Source organism: Panthera tigris, chromosome C1 (assembly GCF_018350195.1).
Source record: "Panthera tigris isolate Pti1 chromosome C1, P.tigris_Pti1_mat1.1, whole genome shotgun sequence".
Classification (NCBI taxonomy): Eukaryota; Metazoa; Chordata; class Mammalia; order Carnivora; family Felidae; genus Panthera; species Panthera tigris.
In genome coordinates, this window is record NC_056667.1 from 39,542,296 (window position 1) to 39,566,633 (window position 24,338).

Sequence of the window (24,338 nt, forward strand, 5' to 3'; positions counted from 1 at the left end):
TTAAATAATACACAAACTGTTGAATTATAATGTGAGAGGGGTATGTTCATATAGAAACATAGTTGAATGCTTACAGAAACTTTAGGAAAGTAAAGGCATACAGCTAAAAAACTGTTGTTGGATTAAGGACAGAAAAGACAACTGTGATCACCTCACACCTATCAAAATTGCTAAAATCAACAACACAAGAAACAACAGGTTCGGGCGAGGATGTGAAGAAGGAACATTTGTGCACTGTTGGTAGGAATGCAAACTGGTGCAGCCACTCTGGAAAACAGTATGGAGGTTCCTCAAAAAGTTAAAAATAGAACTACCCTATGATCCAGTAATTACACTACTAGGCATTTACCCAAAGAATACAAAACTACTAATCTAAAAGGATATATGCACCCTGATGTTTACAGCAGCATTATCGAAACTAGCCAAATAATGGAAACAGCCCAAGTGTCCACCAAGTGATGATGGATGAGGAAAATGTGGTGTGTATACACATACACGCACACACACTCAATGGAATTTTTTCACCCATAAAAAAGAATGAAATCTTGCCATTTGCAATGATATGGATGGAGGTACAGAATACTATGCTAACTTAAGTCAGTCAGAGGAAGAAAAATACCATATGATTTCACTCATATGTGAAATTTAAGAAACAAACAAATGAGCAAAGGGGGGAAGGGCAGGGGTGGGAGGTGCAAGCCAAGAAACAGACTCTTAACTACAGAGAACAAAATGATGGTTACCAGAATGGAGGTGGGTAGGGGGATGGGTTAAATAGGTGCTGGGGATTAATGAGTGTACTTGTGATGAGCACCAGGTGTTGTAAGAAAGTTTTGAATCACTATATTGTACACCTGAAACTAATATTACACTTTATGTTAACTGGAATTTGAATAAAAACTTTAAAAAAATAGACAACTGTAAAAAGATTTTTAAAATAAAAATCTAGAATTCTTTACAGGTGCCTTTAATTATCACTCAGCTTTGAAGAAAGCAAACTTGGAAAATGTCGACAATACATTAAGCGAATATATATTCGTATGTCTCAAATTAAAGTGTGTATAGGTGCATCTGGGTCGCTCAGTTGGTTAAGTGTCCGACTCCGGCTCAGGTCATGAGATCACCATTCATGGATTCCAGTCCCGTATTGGGCTCTGTGCTGACAGCTCAGAGCCTGGAGCCTGCTTCAGATTCTGTGTCTCCCTCTCTCTCTGCCCTTCCCCCACTCTCTCTCTCTCTCTCTCTCTCTCTCTCTCTCTCTCTCTCTCAAAAATAAATAAACATTGAAAAAAAATTTAGGGGCGCCTGGGTGGCTCAATTGAGTTAAGTGTCTAACTTTGGCTCTGGTCATGATCTCACAGTTTGTGGGTTCGAGCCTCACATCGGGCTCTATGCTGACAACTCAGAACCTGAAGCCTGCTTTGGATTCTGTGTCTCCCTCTCTCTCTGCCCCTCACCCACTCGCACTCTGCTCTCTCTCTCTCTCTCTCTCTCTCTGAAAAATAAATAAACATTAAAAAACAAATTTAAAGTATGTATCACTTTTATGATTTACTACTTTAACTGACTTTTCCAATTAATTAGCCAATTACTGATCTGATTGTATCATTTAAAGGGACTTTACTCTATTTCCATTTTAAAATATTTTATTTATTATATATATTTATATAATATATATGTATATTTATATGACAATATAAATATATTCAGACTACCTGAGTTCAAATCACAGCTCCACCAATGACTAGACAGATGACAATGTACTTAACACCTCTGTGCCTTAGTTTCCTCATAAAAACAATAGATTATAGAGTCATGCCAGACAGATAAGTGTATGTTCTTATAATTGGGTAAGCCTCTAGAATGGTTTTCTAACCCACCCTATGAACAATCTAATGCCATAATTATAAATAAATACAGGAAATGGATTCTACCCCTTGCCTCTTCTATTTTATACTCTTTACCAGGAAGTTCTTCCTAATGCCTTCCTTAAATTTTCCCTTTTATAATTTAAAATCATTTGCTCAATTCTGTTTTAAACACAAGGCTCACTGGATTTGACAGGGACTTCAGAGACCAGCTCTTGATGTTAAAGGTACTGATTAAGAGTTTAGTGAACTTCATTGCTGCAGTTAAAGTACTAGTTTGTGTCTACTTGGATATTTCTTAATATGAACATTATTTTAAACAGAAAAGAAAAATAGTGAATGGTAACAGGATGTGTTCAAGATTAAATAGTATCTCAAAATGTTTTCAAACAAAAAAAGATTAAATAGAATCTCAACACTACATAAAACTTGGTAACATTATAGTCGACTAATACTTTGAATACCTACTTTGATCATGAGTAATTTTTCAGTTTTTTTCATATTTATAGAAAATAATAAAGAAAAGATTTAAAAGTGTTGTAATGTAGGGGTACCTGGGTGGCTCAGTTGGTTGAGCATTGACTTCAGCTCAGGTCATGATCTCATGGTTCGTGAGTTCCAGCAACACATGGGGCTCTCTGATGTCAGCACAAAGCCCGATTCAGACCCTCTGTCCCCTCTCTCTCTCTCAAAAATAAATAAACATTTTTAAGTGTGTTCTCTCTCTCAAAAATAAACATTTTTTTAAAAGTGTTATAGCCATAGATCAGTTATGTGTATCTGGGCTTGCAGTATGTACTTCACCATTACTCCCAGTCCTTGAATCACAAGAGCCATTCTAAAGCAACTGAACAGTGGATGAAGTTCAAATACTTCAGAAATCATAAAAATTGTATTTCTGAAAAGATTCCTTGATAGTGCTTTTACATTTTAAATGTAAGTAGATATCAAATTTTGAATGAGCATTATTATGACTTTCAGAAAATTATTTTCAAAAGACCTGATGAGACTATATATCTCATTGCAAATAAATACTAGAAATCTATCAAGACTCCAATGCCATCTTTACTGAAACTTGAAAATCATACATAAATGATCAAAGGATTTAGGCAGAAAATTCCTAAATCAGATAATGTCACACCGTCACAGAGCACTTATTTAAGTTTAAAAGAATAACATGTAAGAAGCAAACACTACTGAATCAATGAACAATGTAAAAATCACATTCCATACTGTCAAGGGATTTGTAATCTATCATAAACAACCCATGTATTTGTCATTAATGATGGAAGTTTATTTATAATAATACTTAAAATGTTTTGGCTGCTCAAAATATTAAATGATAGAATTTTTCCATTTTGTTTTGTCTTACCCAAAGAATAATAACATTCCAAACTTTCTACCAAATTCTACCAAAGAATGAAAGTAAAAGCATTGCAAACTTTCAAGCTAAAGAGACTCTGGTGATCATCCAAATAATTTGTTAATCACAGATAAAGAAACTAAAGATCACAGACATGAAATAACTTGACCAAGTCAGTAACATGAATAAGTCCTCTGATAAATCTTGGCATGTTGAATACTGGTATTTAATACAGGTCCTTTCTGAAATTTTCACTTAAATGACAAGAATGAGAGAAATTAAAAATTATATATGCCCAAAAGGAGAGGAGAAAAGGAAGTGATGGCAACAACACTTTGGAAGCTGAAAAGCTAACAGACAAATGGCAACTAAAAAGAACAAAGAAAGCACAAACCTATGGTAGCAATAGGGCAGAGCCCAGAAGCAGGCTGATTCTGACTACAGAAGCCCAGAAGCCCTCCGAAAATAGAAGTGCAAATAAAGCTAAAAGCAGAAGGACTGGTTGAGACTGCATAAGAAAAATGTACTCTTCAGAACACCTCCCTCAACCCACACAATCAGGAAACTGTCCTTTCTCCCATCCTGGCAAAAGACCAGAGATTTACTTTCTAGAAGTTTTAATAGATTTGCCAGGATATATTACATATTACACAACCCCAAAACCTCAGTAGTTTGGCACAACAATAGTTTATTCTTATTCAGATGGACAGCTCTTTAAGGCTGCTATCCTCCACATGCTGGCCATATCAACATGCGTTCACATAACTGCCACAGTACAAGTGAGTCTCACACCAGCAATTAAATGCTTCTGCTCAGGACCATCACCTCTACTTGCTTTTCATTAGAGCCAAAAGATATCACATGGACACACCTAACCTCAAAGAGAGGAGAAATAAAAATATTTGTGAGAAACATTCATGTTTGCTACATTGGACTCTGAACCTAAAATTACCAGGTAGAGCTAAAAGCAGGAAAACCTTACTAAAACTGAGAAGATTAAGTGAAAGTCTATTTACTAAATCATAAGTTTCTAAGCATGCTTCCTTCACTTACCAACAAGAATTCTTGCAACCCATTTTTTCTCACTAGGCAGAAAATTAAAGAATCTCTTTCTGGGAAAAATTACTAGCCAATGAGAAACAATCTATGGATAGTTACATTAGGCCATCCCCCAGAGTATGACCCAGCCTAATCATTCTCTGTTCAGTCAATAAGCTTTATAAACACAAAAGTTCAAATCAGCTTTTTAGTGCATCAATTTTAAATATGGGAATATGGGCCAGCGACCACACCAGACATTTTTGTAAAGTCTCTAACAGGAAAACAAAACTAAAAATAAATAAAAAGGAGAAAAAGAATGTATAGAAATAAAAACAATAAAATAATTTTTTAAAAACACTTATACATATATTCATATATATCAAAGAAATACATACATACATACATACACTGGTTTGAGGAACGGATTTGCTGTTCTATAAATGAAAGACACATATGTAAGCATATCATGAGGAAAGAGCCAATAGATAGGGGCCTTTCAGCACACCCTTTGGCAACTCATGTGTTTCCTACTCAACTTTTCATAAATGATTGTTTGGTTAAATACAGTATCTATTCTTACCTACAGGTGCTCATCCCTTTGAATGTACTGACCCTTGGTCTTTGATACTTCTTTGATTCATTTACGAACAGTTCCAATTATACATATTTTAGAATACTTTAAAATCAACCATGCTGTTAATCCTCACAAATACTATTTTCTCTATTTACAGCTGAGTCTCTGAGGTTTAAAGAAGAGAAATAATTTGCTTCAAACTAGTAGATAGCAAGGTTCTCATGGGAAAAAGAGGAGAGGGAGATAAGAAAAGAAAGGAGGAAAGGAGACAGAAAGGGAGAGGGAGGAGTGGGGGAGAGAGAGAAGCCAAATTTCTCCTACTCTAATGCCTTTTAAATTATATCCTACTATCCTACTGTTCCTCTGTTAAGGGTATTCCAGATACTATAACAAATCACAGAGATCCTAGAACAGATTAATTTTATAACTCTTTTTTATCTAGATATACATAGAAAAAAGTACACAAATCATAAGTATGAAGACCAATAAATAATCACAATGGACAATTGGATCATTTAAAGACAATTACCCATATCAAAAAAAGAGAACCTTTCCAGAACTTCAAAGTCATCAACTTGCTCCTTCTGAATCACTATCTCCTACTCTTCACCCAAAGGTTAATCCTGTTCTGACTCCTAACACTAGAGAGTAGTTTTTACTGTTCCAGGACTTTATATTAATAAACTCTTATGACATACATTATTTTGTATTTCTTTCAACATTATGGTGCCTGCAGTTTGTTCATTCTAATTGCTGTAGAGTATTCCACTGTAGTAATAGACAACAATTTATCCATTTAGGTTTTGCTCTAATTTTTTAGCTATCACAAATAATACTGCTATCAACATTCTTGTACATGTCTTTTTGAGCACATACATACATCTGAGGGAAGGGCATATACCTAGCATTGGGGTACGCACATGAAGAACTTAAACAGATGCAACTAAACTGTTCTCTAAGTGGTTATACCAGTTTTATACCCCCAATAAAAATGTGTAAAAGTTTTGGCAGCTCCACATCTTGTGTGGTAGGTTCAGTTTTGAAAACATTCTGCACCAATTTGCCATACATTTTTATTCAATAATACATTGTTTAAAAAAAATTAGTGGATTTATTTTTCGAGAGAGAATCCCAGGCAGGCTCCATCCACACTGTTGGTGCAGAACCCAACGTGGGGCTCAAACTCACGAACCGTGAGATCTTGACCTGAGCCGAAATCAAGAGTCAGACACTTAACCCACTGAGCCACCCAGGAGCTCTAATAATACATTCTTTTTTTTTTTTTTTTTTAATTTTTTTTTTTCAACGTTTTTTATTTACTTTTGGGACAGAGAGAGACAGAGCATGAACGGGGGAGGGGCAGAGAGAGAGGGAGACACAGAATCGGAAACAGGCTCCAGGCTCCGAGCCATCAGCCCAGAGCCTGACGCGGGGCTCGAACTCAAGGACCGCGAGATCGTGACCTGGCCGAAGTCGGACGCTTAACCGACGGCGCCACCCAGGCGCCCCAATACATTCTTTTAAAAACAAATACTTTGCTATTCTTCTTTGCTGAATCTCAAAGTCCCAGAAATTTCTTACTAAACTTAGGGAGTTAACTTACTTATGTGATACCAATGCCCATAGTAAATAAAATGATACCTATATTCTTGTATATACTCTGAATATATCTTATACCACCAGTTGTCTCTTATTTCAAATTATAATCTTCCTTTTCTCTTCTCATATCTCTGTGAGAAAATGTTTGTATGACACCTGTAGTGCCTCTCTAACATCATCTATCCCCAAAAGTCTACAGAAGATTTGATGGGTGAGTCACTTAATCCTCTAGGAAACCACTTCCCTGCTGCTAATGGAAATGATCTATGTACAATATAACCACTCTAGGGGAAAAAAAACAGATCTATAAAACTCATCGGCATATACTAGCATGACTGCCAAATGTATTTAGTACTTTAAAATGGTTTGAAAAAATTTTTAAATAAAATGCTTTGTTTATACTCTATGCCAAATCATTAGAGTAACTCTATCCACAAATGTCAAAAAGAGGCAGAAAAATAGTCTCAATCATAAGAGTTTTGAAATTATTTATTTCACTTTCTAAAAAACAAGGCTTTGAGCCAAGGAGCTTTGGTACAGTGTTAACACTTTACATTATCACTAGGATAACAAGAGCTGAACTGTCTAAAATAGTTCTTCCTAAAGGCAAACCAATTCAGCAGTTTTTAACAACTAAGTGGCCGAGCTGACATATCTTTAAAGAAATGAGATTCAAATGATCTATTATCAGTATTCAGAAACAAATCAAATACATTTTTCAGTGCTCCTAGAAAATATGAGAAGCTATGTAAAATAGCAGCGTAACAACAAATAAAAAATGGTGAGCATTTTTGTGTCTGGTGTCATCCATCTAAAATTTGCCAAGGACGTATATGTGTAAAGTGACCACAAATCCAAAAATGCCCACTGAACTCATACTTTGTTCAAATACTATGAACTTGAAGGTCATCTGATTTCTTATGATGTAACTTTTTTAATTTGCTTAACAAATACTTGTATGTTTACTATGTGCTTAACACCATACTAAGTGCCTTACAAATACTAACTCAATTAATTCTTAAAATAATTGTGGGTTAATAGCCAGAATTTGAACTCAAGTCTAAATGAACCACACAAATCCTCTTAATAACACAAATAACTGAAAATATATGTATAAATATAACCAAAATAATTAACTTCTTTTTTCTTTTTAATAGTAAATCTGAGCTATACTTGGTCTTTGATCATTTATCAAAATTACAGGAAAGTAATTTTTATCATTTATTTAAGACAAAAAAAGAAGTATATACCAAGACTCAAAGGCAAGACATAAAGTCCTTTGCTATATACATATTTAGCTTGCTTAAAACAATTTCAATTTTATAAATATATTAAGAGAAAATACGAAAATATATCTACCTTTGGATAGTATGAAGCTTCTTTTAAGCAGTTTAGAACTACAAAACCTATAGATAAATAAAAATAGCTTGAATTTATTCTCTAAATTCTCTAATAATTCTTGAACCAAAGATGCATTTTAAATCAAGTATTTATGTGGCCTTTTATCTAAGCATACTATCTAAGAGTACCAACAGGCAGTTTGAATATATTCCTCAGGAGAGAAGGAGGAAATAAGAGAACTGAAAGGTCATTTAGTTGATTTCCCATTCAAGAATTTTATTTTCCCTATATTTTCCAGGGCTTTGCAGACCTACAATAGAGACACGTCCTCACCAGAATAAAACCTTTCCCCTCAATGATATGGAGTATTTCTGGAAAAATAAAAATATATTGACTTTATTTTTTAATTTTTGATGGTTTTAATTGAGATATACTTGACACATAACATTGTATTCATTTTAGGTATACAACATAATGATCTATGTCTATATTGCAAAATGATTACATGTTTAGTTAATATCCATCACCACACAGTTACACATTTTCTTTTTGTGATGAGAATTTTAAGATGCACTCTCTTAGAAACTTTCAAATATACAATATGGCATTATTAACTATACACATCATGATGTACATTACATCCCTGAAGTTAATTTCTCAAAAAGAAAAGGCCAGCCTGTATGAAGCAAAAGAAAGAAGGATCCAAGTCTTTGCTTTACTGATCTAATCAGATTTCTGTTCATAATGGTCCTGCTTCCTCAGACTGGTTTCACTATTAACATAAGTATTTCTAAATCAAATACATGTGGGATCATCACACATAACCAGAACAACCTAAGAAACATCTGGAAAAACCTTTGGTTCTACAGCTATGAAAATCTTTCCAATCCCAATTCTCTCTAAACTCCATCCTAGTTTCTTGAAAGTACTAGAAGTAGTAACTGCAAAAGAATTACATATTAATACCAGACTATATTTTGTGATATGTACTCAAAAATGTTTCTTTCTCCAGCAAGTCACAGCATGTGAAATTCCCATTAGAGGAAGTTCCTGAGTACTATCTAGATAACACTGCAAAAATGCCTTACTGATAATACCTTACTTATGTATAACAATACAAAATTAACCCCAGAAATAAACCTGCACTCATTATGTATCATAAGAGAAAATGAGACTCAGAAGTTACCATGCATGTCCAAGATCACACAGCTTTACTGTGCTACCACTCAAATCCTCAGCTAAGTCTAATATAAATACTGCCTCAGTTCCCAAGTAGGCTGAAAGGATAATAGATGAATGTGCATCAACATAAAATAATGGATTAACTTCTCATAAAAGAGCACAAGACAGAGCTGTGAGGAAAGAGGAGATGAGACACATGCATTTTAAATGTAAAGAAGGTTGATCTTTGGGAGATCTGCAGCTTTATGCCCTGCCCAGGGAAAAGAGGCTTTGATGGGCTATCACTAATGAGGCAAGGTCTGGACAGTCAGGAACAACAAGGAGCCAAGTCAAGGAGGGACACGTTACACATGTAAGTAGCTTTCACAGAGTAACCTAGGCCTGTACTGGTAATTAATACTGTCTGTAGTACAGACTTAGTTGGTACTTTTATGTCTTCTAAGTAAACAGCTTGTTTCTTTTCCTCACAACATACAAAAGAAAGGACAGATCAACTTCAGTACTTGCTCAAACACATCTAAATGTGACATCAGTGAACTGCCTCTAAGTACGTAGACCATTTAAAGCAATATCAGAATTCTTCTTTGTTTTAAATCATGACATATTTCTTTAAAAAAAAAAATCCAACAAGCTGAGGGCCCCTGGGTGACTTCGGCTCAGGTCATGATAGCATGGCTTGTGGTTTGAGACCCGTGTCCAGCTCTGTGCTGACAGCTTAAGAGCCTGGAGCCTGCTTTGGATTCTGTGTCTCCCTCTCTCTTTGCCCCTTCCCCCTGTTCACGCTCTGTCTCTCTTTCTCTCTCAAAAATAAATAAAACATTAAAAAAAAAAAGATTTGCCACTACATCCTTAAAAAACTAGAACCTTTATTTAAAAAAAAAAACAATCTATATGTCTACCTCTCTGCTCTTTAAAAATAAGTTCAAATATAAAATGTCATTCCAACCAGTTCTATCATACTGAAATGCTTCAGAAATTTCCAAAGTATTATCTCTTCACAGTATTATCTCCTCACAGAAACCAAAGATCTTACAGTAGTTGAATAACAAAAAAATACAAGACAGCATCTGAAAAACCAAGGCAAGTTTTAATTCTTTCCTAGCACATATGCTTTCAATTATGTAATTCCTTATTTCTCTTTCTTTCCTAAAAGAATAACTGCATGATATACTTAAGGAGTGAGGAGTTGGGGAGACAGTTAGGGATCATCTGTTAACTCTCCTGCCTCTAGACATAACTGTATTTTAAAAGTTTTGTAAAATAATCCAAAGTAAAAAATAGATATCAAATATTGGTAGGATTTCTATAATGGCACTAAGCACTAAAAAGAAATGCAATACCAACGTGAGCGTGATATTTGCCTTTCACATTTTATTTTCTTTTAGTTATTGCATACAACTTTTTGTAAACCCTAGGCTGATAGTGGTACTAACTGTAATGGCTTAAACTGTAATGCACTTAAAATCATTTGTGATCTGTCACTTATTAAGCATGCAACCTTGGCCAAGCTTTTTAACTTGAGTCTCACACACCTCACTGCAAATATGATGATAATAATACCTTCCTCACAGTAGGTCCAGAAGTATTAAATAAATCGCAGAATTCTGTAACATACAGCACGTGTTTAAGACAATGATTCTTGTACTAATATGAATTATGCATATGAAATTGCTGTGTAAGTTCTAAAGTGCTATAAAAATGGTAATACTATCACTGGCATATATTAATGTTATAGCCTCTTCACTATTAAAAAAATCTCAAATCTAACAGGGTCATTTGAAAACTAAATGAAATAACACATGTGAAAAATGTTTAGCACAAAGCAGGCTCTCAATAAACGTTTGTTTAAAAATCTGCAAGTGAAAACTCCCAAAGCAGCCAGGGAGATTTAGTATACTACCGAATCTAGACTATTATATGACTGTAATATTTACATATAATAACCTTTCATTTATAAGACAGTATTATTTAGTATATTAAAATCATCAATTATTAATGTTTTGAGTCCAAAGACCACTCATGCAATGTTATTAGGACCAATATAATGTGAATTTCCCTTGCAGGACATTAGTCTTAGTATATGTTAAAAAATACATATGTATAAAATTGTATATATATGTTATTGCTTTCAATATATCTATAAAATAATTTTTCATATGTCTATACATATGACATACAATCTATTCCAAAAATGAACATATTGTAATCTTTATAATAATCAGAAATTTTATATACCCCAATTTTTCAAAATGTTTAAATAATTCATTTTTATATCCAGCTTACTCTTTACACAACATATATCCATACTTACATTCAACCACATACATTTTCATTGGTTTTATCTCCTCTCCTGGCTCTCTCAAGAGTCAAATCTTAAATTGCTAACTGCATCCTCATCATGTCCACATGCATATCCCATTATTACCTCAAATTCAACATGCCTAAAATAAACCTATCCTTTCCACAACAAAACTAATTTCCTACCATTTCTATCAATGAACCACCAAGTTTAAAAGCTCAAGCCTTGGGGTACCTGGGTGGTTCAGTAGGTTAAGCATCCAACTCTTGATTTCGGCTCAGGTCATGATTTCATGGTTCCTGGGATGGAGCCCTGCATCTGTGCTGTTAGCACACAGACTGCTTGGGATTCTCTCTCCCTCTCTCTCTCTCTGCCTGTACCCTGCTAATTCTCTCTCTTTCCCTCTCACATAAATAAATATTTAAAAAAAGAAAAACAGCTCAAGCCTCTTTTGATCCCTTTTTCACGCCTCTCTGGAAAGACAGCATATAGAAGGAACAGCAAAGGATTTGGGAGTCAACTGGATTTGGGATAGTCCTGTTTTTACTTCTTAGTAGTTGCATGAGCTTAAGTCAAGTTATTAAACCAGTTTCTGAACTTAAGCTTCCATGTCTATAAAAATAGAAGTTCATCTCACTTACCTTGTAGGATATTATAAGGTTTAAATATAATGTATATAAGGTGCTTAATAAATACTGAGCATTCATAAATATTGATAAAGCAACTTCTATTCCTTCATCACATCCAGTCATCAGAACTACAGACCCTTACTGTGAAACATGTCCATGGTCACAACCTGTTTTGGGTCCTTCTCATTTAAATCCTCAAGTTTTAGGGGTGACCGGTGTCTCAGTCAGTTAAGTGTCCAACTCTTGATTTCAGCTCAGGTCATGATCTTGCAGTTCATGGATTCGAGCCCCACATCGGGCTCTGAGTCTCTCTCTCTCTCTCTCTCTCTCTCTCTCTCTCTCTCTCTCTCCAGATCTCATCTAATTCCTTTATCCATCTGGGGCAATGGCCACAAAAAAGCCAGTCTGTCCAGAAGCCTCTTCTTACCCAGCATACTAGCTCCCAATAGCACTTAAACTATTTTCCCTCGATTTGGAAACCCAGAACAGTTCACTCCATCCAAGTTCCTTCTGCCCAATCTCCTTCATCCCTGTGATCCTTTATGATTCCCTTATAAGTTTCCTCTGAGAGAAACTTTGATACAAATCCTCCATTGTCTCATCTCCTCCCTTTCTTACACCCCTCTAATCATTCTACCACCCCGCTAGCTTCCCATGTCACCCTACCTTCTAACACTAATATAATCTCTAGGAGTGCACCTCTTACAAGAACTCTCCAATGCTCTTATACTCTCCATTAAATGTTCCCACTACCTCCTTACTCTAAAATCTGGCTCTCCTCAGATAGCACTATTACTCTTGAGAAGAAGCTGCTCATTTTTTCTAACCTTGGAAACTCTAGGACAAGAGGAGGAAAAGTATTCTCAGCTCCATGTTTGCTTACAGATTATTACTATTACATCCTTATTCAAAAATGCATTCTCTTTGGGAGGCAAACTCATGAGACCAAAAATCCTCTTCTCGAAGATAATAAACTGCTATAGAAATCCTTGTCAGTTCTTCATTGAGTGCTAGGAATACAATGGTAAATGTAACAGAATATTGTGTGGGACACATGAAGTTAAAAAAATACATTAAAATTAATTTCACCTTTTTTATTTTAATGTAGCTACTAGCAAAGTCAAAATTACATATATGGATCACTGAACTACAGCTTTCCATTCTAATGTCTAGCCTTCAATGGAAGATGAGGTTGGCTGAATATGAGTGTGGAATTTAAAATCTACTGTACCTTCCCTCTTTTGTTTTGGTAGTCTCTACTCTTCTACCCACACTTAATCTACCTTGTACCTATATGTATTCTACTCCTAAAAAAACAGGTCTACTTACTGTTTGTATATTTTCCTACTACAGGTCTACTATACTGTATGTATATTTGCCTCCTCCTACCCAGAATACCCTTTCCCTTTCCACCCAGATAATCTCTCCTGTCACAGAGTATAGTATTCTTGAAAATGTTTGTTCTGCTGCCCAATGACAGAATTATACAGCCCACTCTATAAATATCAAGCTTGCTATAAGACTGGAACAGAAATGTGAGCAAAAGTGACATGTGCCATTTCTCAAGCAAAAGCTTTAATAAGAACAATTGCTTGTTTCTAGTACAATCTCTTTTCCTCTTGCAAGAAATCATAAACATCCCACACAGAACCCACTCTATCAGCTTGGTTCCTGACATAAAGATATGGAACAAAACTATAGCTGACCCACAGTGGACAAATACTGGAAGCAAGAAATAAACCTTTGTTGAATGAGATCTTGCAATGTGCAACACGGGTGGACCTAGAGGGTATAATGTTAAGTTAAATAAGTCAGACAGAGAAAGGTAAATTTCTTATGATTTCACTTATGTATGAAACCTAAAAAAAAACAAAATAAACAAAGAAAAGCAGAAACAAACTCAGAAATATGGAGAAAAAAACTGAAGGATGCAGGGGAATGTGGGCAAAATGAGTGAAGGGGAGTGAGAGGTACAGACTTCCAGTTATGGAATGAATAAGTCACAGGGATAAAAGATATTGCACAGGGAATATAGTTAATGGTATTGTAATAGTGTTATAGGTTGACAGTTACCAGCTAGTTACCAGTCACTAAGTTGTACACCTGAAACTAATGTAACATTGTGTATCAACAATACTTCAATAAAAAAAGAAAAGAAAAAAATCTTTGTTGTAAATCCCTGGGATTTTTGAGTCATTTATTATCACTGTATAACTTAGCCTAAATTGGCTAATATGTCATATCCTTTTACCATAATCATTCTCATTCTTCAAGATCTATCGTAAGTACCACTATTTCCATGAAATTTTCCCAGATCAGTTTAATCCTAAATTATTTTTTCCTCCTCTAAATTCCTAGAGTTCAGCTGTACCACTTTTTGGCAATTCTATTCCTGTTTTGAATTATTATTATTTAAATCTGAATCATGCATAATTTCTTTCCCCATCATAAAAACAGACAATCAAACATTATGTGCCTCCTAATAGGGACACATAAAACCACTTTTGGAATAGTCTTAAAAAAAAAAAAAGGAGCCCAAATATAATCAGGCTTCTACATATAATCAGTCATTTACCAGAAATATAGAGGACAAAAGGATGCTGAAGTACAACATAGGAAAGCAATCAGCAAAATCCAGGAAAATAATCTACTCTCTTCAAACAAAATAATACAAGAAAAAAGAGAGACAGACAGACAGACATGGGAGAGGGCAACCCATAAATGAAATAGGCTCAGATCATGATCTCATGGTTTATGGGATCGAGCCCTGTGTTGGACTCTGTGCAGACAGCACCGGGCCTGCTTGGGATTCTCTCTCTCCCTCTGTCTCTCTGCCCCTCCCCAGCTCATGGTCTCTCTCTTTCTCTTTCTCTCTCTCTCTCTCTCTCAAAATAAATATTTTAACAAATTAGTGGATGGTTGATATTAAGGAATTATTATTATCTGGGATGTATATATCACATCACATTGGCACAATTACATATGTGTTATGTAGTTTATATTTAGAAAGAATGTGTCCTGAAACTAATTTAACATTGTGTATCAGCTATACTCAAATTTGCTTAAATGTGTAAAGATTACATGTCTTTTAGAGATATATATTGAAATACTTGTAGATTAAATTATATATCTGTGCTGTACTTCAAAATAGTCCTGGGGAAAGAAAGAGAGCAGGAAAGATGAGCATGATTGATAATTGTTAAAGTTGGAAGATGAGTGTTCTTATATTAATTATATTATCCTTTCTACTTCTGTATGGGTTTGAAATTTTCCATAATACAAGGTTATTTTATTTATTTTTTTAATTTTTTTTTTAATGTTTTATTTATTTTTGAGACAGAGAGAGATAGAGCATGAACAGGGGAGGGGCAGAGAGAGAGGGAGACACAGAATCGGAAGCAGGCTCCAGGCTCCGAGCCATCAGCCCAGAGCCCGACGCGGGGCTCGAACTCACGGACCGCGAGATCGTGACCCGAGCTGAAGTCGGACGCTTAACCGACTGAGCCACCCAGGTGCCCCTTTTTTTTTTTTTTTAATTTTGTTGTTTTTTTTTTTAATTTTTTTTAAAGTTTATTCATTTATTTTCAGAGAGACAGAGACAGTAAGAGTGGGGGAGGGGCAGAGAGAGAGAGGGAGAGAGAGAGAATCCCAAGCAGGCTCCGCACTGGTAGCGCAGAGCCCGATGCGGGGCTCGAACCCATGAATCCGGGAGACCATGACCCCAGCCGAAACCAAGAGTTGGCTGCTTAACTGACTGAGCCACTCGGGTGCCCCTATTTATTTTTTAATTGTTATGTTTATTTATTGCTGAGACACAGAGAGGGGCAGAGAGAGAGGGAGACACAGAATCCAAAGCAGGCTCCAGGCTCTGAGCTGTCAGCACAGAGCCCAACGCGGGGCTCCAACTCACAGACTGCGAGATCATGACCTGAGCCGAAGTCGGACGCTCAACCGACTGAGCCACCCAGGTGCCCCTACAAAGGTTATTTTAAATGGAGTTAAGAACCAGCCACATAATTCAAATTGCCTAATGATACAGGAAAACTATCTAAGTAGTAGCATTACAGATATGCTGACCCTATAAGATTTTGTGACCAAGTAAAACCCTGCTAGTCTAGAAGACTATCCTCTATGAGAATAGAAGGTGGGAGAACATAAACTTACCTCTCTTGGTGGGTTTTTTCAACTTAGCCTATCAGAAAGAAAAAAATACATAAATATAAACACATTCACAAAGATGATCTAAAGTGGGGGTTACAAAATTTATGAACTATGCAGATAATGCCAAATGAGTGAAGTAGACAGAGAATAAGGAGAAAATAGTGAGCAATGGGGACCATGTAATACCAGAAAGCCTTTGCCCCCTTCTAAGGGTGGCACCAGCTACTCAGCTCCAGCTAACAGTGAACATACATCAGTATAGGCCCAGTTTTGCCAACTCTCCTGAATTTTTAAGAGAAGCCAGAAATTCATACTTTTATACCAAACTTCCACATTTTTTAATAGTAAAGGGCAGATTTTTTTTAAGTTTATTTTGCAAGAGGGAGAGCACACAGGAGGGGCAGAGAGAGGGAGACAGAGAGAGAGAATCTCAAGCAGGCTCCACACTGTCAAACCCATGAACCATGAGAGCATGATCCAAGCTGAAATCAAGAATCCGTCACTCAACTGACTGAGCAACCCAGGAGCCCTGAAATCTCCCTATTGTTTGTTTTTTTTTTTTTTTTTTAATTTTTTTTTTCAACGTTTTTTATTTATTTTTGGGACAGAGAGAGACAGAGCATGAACGGGGGAGGGGCAGAGAGAGAGGGAGACACAGAATCAGAAACAGGCTCCAGGCTCCGAGCCATCAGCCCAGAGCCTGACGCGGGGCTCGAACTCACGGACCGCGAGATCGTGACCTGGCTGAAGTCGGACGCTTAACCGACTGCGCCACCCAGGCGCCCCTGAAATCTCCCTATTGTTAAACAATTAACAACCAATTGAATCTAATTAATTCCTTGCTCATATGCCTCATGATCCCAACAAAATATATCTAATAGCTTGATCCATCCCATGTGCTGCCAAGTTTGCAACTACTGGTCTAAACAAAACTTAATTATGGTATAATGAAATGAAGGGAGATATATTCCAGCTCTGTCCTGACAGTAAGAATGTATTTTGTTCATAGCCATTAAAATGAGAGAAGACTTCATGTAATTCATTGCCATCTTTGATGTTCCTGTTGTGTAAATAAATTATTGAAGGTAAATTGTGAGTAGTTGTCATTTATTCCTCTCTCTCATCCCAAAAAAAGGCTCCACTAAACAAGTCTCTGGTAAATTTATTTGAAAGAATCATCACGAGCTTCAGTTTGAGTAGATGAGTCAAATGAACCAAAAATAAATGTCCAATCTATGAAAAGATACTAATACTCCTAAGTCAATCTAAGAACTGTACTGGTTTCCTCACATTTATGTGAGCCCTTAAGTCTGTCCTAGTTCTGACACATGCCCATAGAGATTGTCCACTGAGAAATTAACTATGGAGGACTGGTGTGTAAGAGACAGAAAAGACCACCAGAGGCCTTTCACTTTAAATGCTAACACCTTTTAGTTAATAGAGTTCCGTTATAGGTAAGGTAAGAGCCTCAAGTTTCTTATGCTCCTTCTTTTGGTATAAAAGCCAAATTTAAATTTTAGAACCTTATTATAATTAAAAATAATAATTAAAGTTATAACTCCAAGACCCAAGAAAGTCACTGTGGAGGAATTTAGGAACTTAAGCTCACAAATCCAGACATTCCACTCATGAAAGTCTTTTGTGCCTGAAATAAATTTGCTTATAGTCTTGTAAAGGAAAATGTACAAAATTAGGAAAGCAGGAAAGATATACACAAAAACCCTGACTATAAGTAATAATGTAGTAAGTATGGTTCAAGTAAAGCTATATATAACTTTAAAAATGTGAAATAATTATGTTTATTTAAATTCCACATAACTATTTGCACTTTTTCAAAAATTAATAATTAAAACTTGCGAAGTAGAGAGAAAGACAGCTTCAGAATTAAGAAATGTGGAAATTCTAGGGGGGACTGGGTGGCTCAGTTGGTTAAGCGTCCAACTTCAGGTCATGATCTCACAATTTGTGAGTTCCAGCTTCACACTGAGCTCTGTGCTGACAGCTCAGAGCCTGGAGTCTGTTTCAAATTCTGTGTCTCCCTGTCTCTGTCCCTCCCCCTGCTCACACTCTGCCGCTCTCTCTCAAAAATAAACATTAAAAATTTTTAAAATTAAAAAAAAGAAATGTGGAGATTCTCTGAAGTATCCAAGGATTATTTTTACTTTTCATCAGAAGCAGTTTTCCCCAACAGAAAATGGATTTTAAGCCCTGATTTATCATTTTTACAACTTTGCAGTATTCAAGTCAACTTTGATTTTTAGGAATCCTATACACATAAGAATTTTATTATATTTCTTAGCTCATTTCTTTTTAGGACTGAATATTCACAACAGTCAGAGTAGTAGGCAATAGTATGCAGCACATCCATTTCACCTGAAATACCTAAAAAGAGACTTCTATTGCCCTGCCAGACAGCTCATTACAAAAAAAGAGAGAGAATGATTTTTTAAAAAATGGAATAGGGGCGCCTGGGTGGCTCAGTCGGTTGGGCGGCCAACTTCGGCTCAGGTCACGATCTCGCGGTCCGTGAGTTCGAGCCCCGCGTCGGGCTCTGGGCTGATGGCTCAGAGCCTGGAGCCTGCTTCCAATTCTGTGTCTCCCTCTCTCTCTGCCCCTCCCCCGTTCATGCTCTGTCTCTCCCTGTCTCAAAAATAAATAAACGTTAAAAAAAAAATTTTTTTTTAAATGGAATAAAGGGAGGATCCAAAGATCTAGGATTTATTCAGTAGGAAAACCTCTTCTACTTAACTGGAACAAGCCAGGGATAGGCAGAGACTGAGCAGGAAAATCAGAAAAGCTAAAGATGAAAAGTTTACAGATTTTACTATTTCTTTAAAAAGAGAATGGGGGCACCTGGGTGGCTCAGTCGGTTGAGCATCCAACTCTTGGTCTCAAGGTCATGATCTCGTAGTTCATGAGTTTGAGCCCCATGGAATTCTCTCTCTCCCTCTCTCTCTGCCCCTCCTGTGTGCTTGCTCTCTCTCTCTCTCTCTCTCTTTCTCTCTCTCCCTCACCTTCCCTTTCTCCCTCTCTCAAAAATAAATAAATAAACTTAAATTTTTTTAAAAAAGAGAATGGATTAGAACATAAAAAGATTAAAAAGCTTGAAAAAATTATAATCAGCAATATAAGAACATTTAGCTTGCTAGGACAGAAACAAAAGGAATTCATCTATTCCCCTGACAATATTTAACCCTGTTTTTGAAAATTAGTTTGACTGAATGCTAAACTTTCAAAGAATGTATTTCTCTGAACAGACAGGAAAAGGATAAATATTCTTTTGTTACTGTAATAACAAGAAAATTCTTTCTTAGTTTTAACTGTGTAGTATGTTTTCAAGGGTGGTCGGCAACTTTTGATAACCTAAATGAGAAATGGCATTAAAATTAGGTATCTGAAGAAAATTTTACTTACTTCATTTTCATCAGGGTGACACTGCACTTAGATATAAACTTTATTGAAGACAGCTTTTTGCCAATTTCAAACAACTTGGAATGTAAAGATACACAAATGACAAAGCAAAGTTTCTCCCTCCACTCCCCCACCAAAAATAATTTGACCCCTAGGATAATCTAGTTCACTAATTAGTTACAGCACCCATTGTCTTAAAATATACCACTTTCATACCAGATTTCAATTAAAAATATATAAAATATTTCAATTATCTATGGAGTTCCTTAATTGAAGAAATTCAATAAATTAAAAAATACTAATACTAATCTACTCACAATGTAAAAATCTCCTCATGGTAAAAAAAAAGATATGATCAGTACGACACAACTTAAAACTAGTCCCAATTCTAGTAAATGCTGATACAAAGGAAAGAAAATTCCTCTCTCTTAGGACCTTATTAAATCAACTTCTAGGAATTAATAAAAATATCATAATTCCCTCCTCAGAATATATGGAAAAGTTGCTTTCATAAAGTTGAATCTTTGCCTACATATAATTTATATTAAATTGAAATAAAAGATGTAGGCTCCTCAGGGAAAAGAATAAAAATTATCCAACTCCTTTATTTAATCATTTTATTCTTCATCCAGTTCCATAAAATGAGTGATGCTGATCTTTTTTTTTTTTTAATTTTTATTTTAGAAAGAGAGAGAAAGAGTGCAAGCAGGTAAGAGGGGCAGAGTAAGAGTGAGAGAATTCAAAGCAAGATTCATGCTCAGTGTGGAGCCCAAAGTGGGGCTCATCTCATAACCCTGGGATCATGACCCGAGCTGCAATCAAGAGTTGTATGCTCAATGGACTGAACCACCAGGTGCCCCAGGTGATGCTGATCTTTAAGTCAAAGGCCCCATAATACTGATAAACCTAAAATTAGATGAGCCCTTTCAAGTCTTTTATAAGAAAATTCACGGGGCACCTGGGTGGCTCAGTTGGTTACATGTCCAACTCTTTTTTTTTTTTTTTTTTTTTTTTAGTTTTATTTAAATCCAAGTTGGTAACATATAGTGTTATAATGGTTTCAGGAGTAGAATTTAGTTATTCATCACTTACATATAACACCCAGTGCTCATCCCAACAAGTGCCCTCCTTAATGCCCATCACCCATTTAGCCCATGTCCCCAACCAACACACTTCCAGCAACCCTCAGGTTGTTCTCTGTAAAAGTCTCTTATGGCTTTCCTCCCTCTCTGTTTTTATCTTATTTTTGCTTCTCTTCCCCTATGTTCACCTGTTTTGTCTCTTAAATTCCACATATGAGTGAAATGTTCATCTGTTTTGTCTCTTAAATTCCACATATGAGTGAAATCATGTGATATTTATCTTTCTCTGATGGATTTATTTCACTTAGCATAATACATTCTAGTTCCATCCACATTATTACAAATGGCAAGATTTCATTCTTTTTGATCACCAAGTAATATTGTGTGTGTGTATATATATATACGTATATATATATATATATATATATATATACACACACATATACACCACATCTTCTTTATCCATATATCAGTCGACGGACATTTGGGCTTTTTCCATAATTTGTTTCACATACTGGGTCACAAATCAGCCTTCAACGAGTACAAAAAGATCTATATCATACCATGCATATTTTCAGGTCATAATGCTACAAAACTTGAAATCAACCTCAAGAAAAAACTTGGAAAGACCAAGAGTACTTGGAGATTAAAGAACCCTACTAAAGAACAAATGGTTTAATCAAGAAATCAAAGAGGAAATTAAAAAGTACATGGAAGCCAATGGAAATGAAAACAGAACAGTCCAAAACCTCTGGGATGCAGCAAAGGTGGTCATAAAAGGAAAGTATATAGCAATCCAGGCCTTCCTAAAGAAGGAAGAAATGTCTCAAATACACAACCTAACCTTACACCTAAAGGAGATGGAAAAAAGAACAGCAAATAAAGTCCAAAACCATCAGAAGAAGGGAAATAATAAAGATTAGAGCAGAAATCAATGATATTGAAGTAAAAAAAAAAAAAAACAAAAAACCAGAACGGGTCAATGAAACCAGAAGCTGGTTCTTTGAAAGAATTAACAAAATTGATAAATGCCTAGTCAGTTGATGAAAAAGAAAAAGGAAAGGACCTAAATAAATAAAATCATGAATGAAAGAGATCACAACAAACACTACATAAATAAAAACAATAATAAGAGAATATTATGAGCAATTATATGCCAACAAATTGGGCAATCTGAAAGAAATGGACAAATTCCTAGAAACATATAAACTACCAAAACTGAAACAGGAAGAAATACAAAATCTGAACAGACCCTAACCAGTAAAGAAATTGAATCAGTAATCAAAAAATCTCCCAATAAACAAGAGTCCAGGGCTGGATGGCTTTCCAGGGGAATTCTACCAAACATTTAAAAAAGACTTAATACCTATTCTTTGGAAGCTGTTCCAAAAAATAGAAATGGAAGTAAAAGTTCCAAACTCATTCTATGAGGCCAGCATTACCTTGATTCCAAAACCAGACAAAGACCCCACTGAAAAGAATTGTCTGAGTCGGGCTCCATGCTGACAGTGTAAGCCTGCTTGGGATTCTCTCTCTCCCTCTCTGTCCCAGCTTACGTGTGTGTGCGCACGCACATGCTCTCTCTCCCTCAAAATAAATAAATAAAAACTTAAAAACATTTTAAAGAAAATTCAAAACATTTACAACAATTTTTATCAAGCTGCAAAAATTAAACCAGCATTTCTCATAAGCATTACTATTCCTGTGGTAGTACACTGATAATGACATTATTAAGATGAAAAATTAGAGTATTACTACTTTGAAAGATATTTCCAATTTTAATTAAAATCATTTTAAGTTTGGGGTGCCTGGGTGGCTCAGTCGGTTGAGCATCTGACTTCAGCTCAGGTCATGATCTCACGGTCTGTGGGTTCGAGCCCCACATCAGGCTCTGTGTTGACAGCTCAGAGCCTGGAGCCTGCTTCCAATTCTGTGTTTCTCTCTCTCTGTCCCTCCTCCGCTCAAGCTCTGTGCCTCTCCCTCAAAATAAATAAATAATCATTAAAAAATATATATTTTAAGTTTTTCATAATGTATTTATGACACCAGGACTCATGTACCATCAATACATTGCACTTTCCCAGTAGATGAGAAAGGCTCTTTAAACATGTATGAAGCTGCATATCTCATGAAAATGGAAAGCATCAATTAATCCAGCGAGTAGGTTAAAAGGATTTCTACTCTATCAGAGGTATTATTACATATACCCTCACAACTCTAATGAGTAAAGGATTAGCATCACCATTTTAAAGATGAAAAAAACTGAGGCTCTAAGAAACACTATTACAATTAGGGAGTAGAGTTAAAATTTTAAATAGTATCTGGTTAATTCCAAAACCTATACTCTATTTACTACATATGTTGCATAAAGACACAGACACCTCCAAGGTTTTAGGGTTTTTTCTTTTATTTTAATTCCAGTATAGATAACATACTGTGTCATATTAGTTTCAGGTGTACAATAGAGTAAAGCAACAACTCTATACATTACTCCTGCTCATCACAGTAAGTGAACTCTTAATCCCCTTCACCTATTTCACCCATCCCCCTACCCACCTCCCCTCTGGTAACCATCAAATTCTTCTGTGTTGTTAAGAGTCTGTTTTTTGCTTTCTTTTTTTCCTTGTTCAACTGTTTTGTTTCATAAAACCAAATATGATTGAAATCATATATTTGTCTTTCCCAGACTGACTTATTTCACTTAGCAACATATCCTCTAGATCCATCCATGTTGTTGTAAATAGCAAGACTTCATTCTTTTTTATAGCTGAGTAATATTACATATATTCATATATACACACACATATATATTTTTTGCACATACTCTTTATGTGTTCATCTATTGATGGACACTTGGGTTGCTGCTTCCATACCTTGGCTATTATAAATAATTTACTGCAATAAACACAAGGGCACTATAGCTCTTCAAATTAGTTTTTTTTTTTTTTTTTATTACGTGGGTAAGTACCCAGTAGTGGAATTACTGAATCATATGATAGTTGTGTTTTTAATTTTTTAAGGAAAATCTATGCTGTTTTCCACAGTAGCTACACCAGTTTGCATTCCCACCAAAAGTGCACAATGGTTCCTTTATCTCCACATCCTTGCCATCACTTGTTGTTTCTTGTTTTTTTATTTTAGCCATTCTGACAGGTGTGAGGTGATTATCTCCCTGTGGTTTTCATTTGCATTCCCTGATGATGAGTGATATTGAGCATCTTCTCATATATGTCTGTTGGCCATCTGTACATCTTCTTTGGAAAAGTGTTTATGACATCTACCCTTTTTTGTTTGTTTTTTTGGTGTTGAGTTGTATCAATTATGTATTTTGGATACTAAACTTTTATTAGATATGACATATAAATGACAATGCAAATATCTTCCCCTATTCAGTAAGTTGTCTTTTAGTTTTGTGGCTGTTCACAAGCTTTTTATTTTGATGTAGTCCCAATAATTTATTTTTGCTTTTGCTTCCCTTACCTGAGGAGGCATATCTAGAAAGATGTTGCTATGGTTGATGTCAGAGAAAGTACTGCTAGTGTTCTCTTCTAGGATTTCTATGGTTTCATGTCTCACATTTATGACTTTAATCCATATTGTTTATTTTGTGTATGGTGTGAGAAAGTGGTCCAGATTCATTGTTTTGCATGTTGCTGTCAAGTTTTCCAAACAGCATGTGTTGAAGAGACTATCTTTTTCCCATTGCATATTCTTGTCACTCTGTCAAAAATTAATTGACGATATAATCATGGGTTTATATCTGGGCTTTCTATTCTGCTCCATTGATC

The 24,338-nt window shown here is 35.6% G+C and overlaps 1 protein-coding gene across 10 annotated transcripts in view; it reads right to left on the bottom strand.

Moving 5' to 3' along the window:
• LOC102965268 (BEN domain-containing protein 5) overlaps positions 1-24,338 on the bottom strand; it is a 1,451,018-nt gene that overhangs the window by 1,412,300 nt on the left and 14,380 nt on the right. Inside the window, exon 2 of one of the 10 annotated variants that reach the window (XM_042997071.1) lies at positions 16,061-16,088. The exons of the other annotated variants lie outside the window; for them this stretch is intronic. The gene's annotated coding sequence lies outside the window, so the exon portion shown is untranslated. The remainder of the gene's footprint in view (positions 1-16,060; positions 16,089-24,338) is intronic. 10 annotated transcript variants of the gene reach the window in all.